Below are 5,349 nucleotides of genomic sequence, written 5' to 3'. Positions count from 1 at the left end.
GGAAATTGAACTATAATCTTAGACCTAATTAAATACTACACCACTTTTAACTAAAATTATAATGGTGAGATGAGGGAGGGGACAAAGTGAAACAAAGATAATAGAAAAATGGATGTGTGTGTGTGTGTGTGTGTGTGTGTGTGTGTGTGTGTGTGAGAGAGAGAGAGAGAGAGAGAGAGAGAGAGAGAGAGAGAGAGAGAGAGAGAGAGATGTTTGAGGTATATGTTATGTAGGGAAAAGATATGATTAGAAGAGGATATAGAAGGATAAGGTAGAGAGTAGAGTGTATAGAGGAGAGGGTGATGCAAGAAAACAATCAAGGTGGGAGGGGGGAGAGGAAGAGAGAGAGTTAATGGTAACTATAGAACAACACTTGGAGTTTTAAATTAAATCATTAAAAAATAAAAATATTTCCTTAAATGTAACTAAAATTTAAATTATCTATAATAACAAATTAAACACTAATTATAACCCTAATTAGATAATATACAATATTGAATCCTAACCCACACATTAAAATTTTAATTTAATAAAAACTCCAAATTCTTTTTTGTATTCAATCTTATAAAAAAATTAATTCCACATATAATCTAATCTAGGCTCTAACCCAAAACCAAATTGTAATTTTATTCTAAGGGAGAGAGAGAGAGAGAGAGAGAGAGAGAGAGAGAGAGAGAGAGAGAGAGAGAGAGAGAGATTTGTTGTTGCATTCACAAAAAATACTTCGAATTTGATCTAATAGGGTTTAATATTTTTATTGATCACCAAATGTAAAAAAAGAAGAAATGAAAATAGATGTTCAAAATGGACAGGGTCTTTCAATTAGTTGTAGCACCAATAAAGAAGTCGACAAAAAGAATGAAAAATATTATGGGATGGAATTTTGGGTTTTATTGGAGCAGTTACCTAGTAATTAATCAAAATAAATTTTGTTTCAAAGTTGATCATTGTTATATACATGAAGATTGCATGTCATGATGGGATGCACTAGCTATAAGTAGTACCATTCATTACTCATTCTTTATACAATTTAGTACTCTTGATCACCACAATTGACAATATGGCCAAGTGCATATATGATTTCTTGGTGTTCTTATTGGTCATAGTGTCTTCTTTTTCTTCCTATGCTTATGGTAATATGCATCTATCATCTTCTCAATTAATTTTTTAGTTAATACATAGAAAAATATATTGCTTTCCCTAAAATGAATTTCACAAAATTTCTAAAATATTTCATTATTTGTAATCTTCTCATATGATGAAGGGTTTGTAGATATAGATCCAAACCAAGGGATTGTCCAATTTTGAGATAATGATAACTAAATATAAAGATAATCATAACTAAATATATTTATCATCATTTTTATGAGAGGGGGGGACATGTGATTTGTGCAAATAAATAATTAGGGGGGGAGAGGGAGAGGGAGAGAGAGAGAGAGAGAGAGAGAGAGAGAGAGAGAGAGAGAGAGAGAGAGAGCGCTATAATACATTGAAAGATAGAGCCAAAACTAAACCAATCTAAACTCTTAGATGCAATTTAATGTAAACCTTGTTTGGATTCAATACATATTAATCATAGCCAATAGTGAACCCTATTAGTGATTAGATGTTGACCCAAATTGAATCATAATCTTAAACCTAATAAACCTATATATGATAATGAACCCTAAACATAATACTAAATCAACTAAAAACCCAATCCATAACACTAAACTAATTTTATCGATACTTTTTGGCATTAAACTAAGCAACCACAACCCCAAGCCTATGTCAAATTCAAAAATTTGTCTTACATAAAATTAAATACATATTAAAATTATAAAAATTTATATTATAAAATTTATGTAGTAATGTAATATTATATAATAAATATTAGAATTGTATTCTCTTAGCCCTTTAGCCTTTATTGTACTTTGAGGCCAGCTCTTCATTTTTTTGGCTGCCATCTAATGCTTCAAAAACATCCCCTCTCAATGCTACTAGCTATATACATATTAGAGAAAGTTGAGATATAGCAAGACTAGCTATTTACATAGAAATATCTTCATATTAAAAAATTAATGTCTTGATATCTCTTGGGTTTCTCTATATACATTATATAAATATATAATATGTATATAGCTAGTTACAACATATAGAAAGTAAATTGATTATTGATAAAAACTAAAGAGTGAGTCAAGAAAAAAGGCAAAAATATTTAGAAAATAATTATTAAAATAATAATGTGAATATTCTAATTGAGGAGTGCTAAAAATGTTACTTGAGAATAGATCATATCATTAAAGTTCAGATGAAAATGTTTATAGTATTCATCTGGTTGAATTTTATCATTGGATGATAAGTTATTATGATGACAAAGTAGGATATCATCATTTCTCCCTTCTCTATTTAAGAATAAGTAATATTTTTGAGTATGGACAAAAGAAAAATGAAAATTTAAAATTCTTTTGATAATAGACAATTTATAACACTATTTGCAAAGATGTAAAATAATACCAAGTATACCATATTTATATTCAATATATGAATAATCAAAATATCCTAACCTTATATTAATCTTAGATAAATTCTTAATCACAAATTTATTCTTAATGAAACTCTCACCTTAATTGAACTATTATCATAAACTAACATTCATTTGTAACCTCAACCCTATATCTTAAATTTTACTCTATAATGCTAATGTTGCTATAAGGAAAATCTCAAGCCGTGCTAAAACTAACTACTATAATCATAAACTAACATTCATTTGTAACTTCAACCCTATATCTTAAATTTTAATCAGAAACTAACATTCAATTGTAACCTCAACCCTATATCTTAAATTTTACTCTATAATGCTAATGTTGTTATAAGGAAAATCTCAAGCCCTGCTTAAACTAACTACAATCATACTTAACCGGGTGCTACTTAAACTACATTTAAAATCCTAAACTGGGTAAACCGTAATCCTTGTAACCGGAAAGAGTACTTAAAAAGGTTTTCAGTCACTTTCCAGGCCAAGAACCGTAGGTGTTGCAGCTAGAATGATTCTCGTAACCTCCAAAATCAACTCTCCCACTCCGGAACAAGGTTTTTCACGGATTATTAAGTGTATGTAGTGGGAGTTCTGAATGTTCCCACCGGTCTGATGTAGCGAATTTTATGCTTCATTAATAACACTGCGAGTTTTAAGAATTTTTACTGTATTATTGCTTTATTTGTGAATGAACTGAATACATCTATAATTCATTATTTTTCACTTATAATTTTGTTTCTACTCAGTGTAACATTCTTGACTCTCTTCGTACTCACAGAGTGTAACACTGATCATAACACTCAGATGCAACGGAATTTAGAAATATAATCATTTATACATAATACAGATTGTAGACAACATTATGCTTGTTTTCTTTTACTAATTGTGTCTGCAGAAAACTCCGCAAATTTGTCCGAAACAAACGATTTTGTGCCATCTTCGATTAACAAACCTGTAGTTATGAATCGCTCAAGAATGTTTATATAAGTAAAATCATTCGCCTCATGTTCCAATATCTTCTAAATACCTCCTCTTTTTCTTGATGTTTTTTTTTTTGAAAAAGCAATATCTAGCAATTTAATTTGTTCCATCAGGAATTCATTACTTTACAGCGCGTATAACTTTTCAAAAATTTCAAAAACATATTCATTAAATTTGTGATGGTAAAAAAGTGATGCCTTTTATAGATGAAGTTATTTATTGCATTCCAATATATTTATCTTGTGATATTGCTATCAGGATTTAACTGTGTGATTTTTGAGTCAAACTCATTGACCCATATTTCATGAGTAGTGATTCAACATGAATCCATCTCTCATGAGAATAAATGGAACACTTAGCACTCATTGGATCTAGGTGATGCTCATAGGGGTGAAGCACCGGGACTTCCCAGGAGGTCACCCATCCCAGTACTACTCCAGCCTGAGCATACAGAGTTTCCTCCATGGTTAAACCCAAAGCTTGCAACCCCATTTATATATTTATCTTCTAAGATTGTAAGCATTTGATTATTTTTTACAAATTTAAATTATAGTAAATATCTTAGTTTGTAGCAGCAAATCAAGTATCGCAATGTTTAGAGAATACTTTAATTACATAAACATGTTCTTAAGAAGGCTTTTAAAATCATTATAGATATATCTGTTTAGGAAAAAATATTTTATTCAATATAAAATTAAGTTATTTTTAATATTATTTTATGTGGTATATTTTTCTTCCTTTTCTAAATGTTGTTTTTTAGTGATATGTTTTTTAAACTTATATATTTTAAAATGAATCAATGGATATGGAGATTCTAACAAGTGCCACATAGTGGCCAGTATTTGCCATAGTTTTGTGAAAAGAAAAAAAATATTGTAAATGATAAGATATTATTAGAAAATATATGATTTATTGTAATGCCTATTATATTATTGTATTATATTTAGATTATATAATATATTTTAGGTATTTTAAATTGTAATACTAATTTGTAGTATATATATGATAAGTTGAACAATATAATAAATATTTTAAAATATATAATTATGATAATTAAAAAAATTGTAATATATAAATTGCTAAGAATGAGTAATTTTAAATTATATAGTTTTATTGAATATAATTGTATATTTGTAGTTTTATAATAAAAATATATTACTATAAACAAATCATAAACAATGGCGAGAGAAAAATTGGCCTATAAAAATGGAATATGGAGCCTCCCAAAAAAATTGGTTCTTATAACAAAAAATATTTGAACCAATCGTATTCGAGATATATAAATTATATAATATAGAAAATGCAATAGTATATTGCTTATGACAAATACAATAATACCTAGGAGACTAGAAGTCAAAAGATATGAATTGTTTGTCTATGATATTTTTAATTTTAACTACTAACTGCATTGCAGAAGGGTGCAAATGTTACACCAATAGAAAAGATGCATCCTTTTTCTTTAAATAACTTTAATCCAATGTAAGAAGATGACTACTTTAATCTTATGACACATATTATGCATGAGTTTGATATATTAGCTAGTGAACATTATGTGTGCTACTTTTATCAAAATGACTAATTGTACCTAATTCTCTCAAGGGTCCACAAATATTTTTTGAAAATAAATTTGTATTGAGGCATGAGTTTGTAACAACTTGAAGTTGTGCTTATAGAAATAGTTATTGTAACTATACCTTGTCCTTTTCCCTTATCATTGTATATGAGCCATTTAATATTTTGGGTATAGCTATAAGGAAAATATTGACAAACTATATGATAATGGGTACTTTTGTTATTAATTATATCCTAGAATATAGTCAGTAATCAAATGGTATCTATTTGTTTGCCTC

The sequence above is a fragment of the Cupressus sempervirens genome, chromosome 4 (assembly GCF_028749045.1).
Source record: "Cupressus sempervirens isolate cs-2001-9-10 chromosome 4, ASM2874904v1, whole genome shotgun sequence".
Classification (NCBI taxonomy): domain Eukaryota; kingdom Viridiplantae; phylum Streptophyta; class Pinopsida; order Cupressales; family Cupressaceae; genus Cupressus; species Cupressus sempervirens.
Note: the sequence above shows the minus strand (reverse complement) of the source record.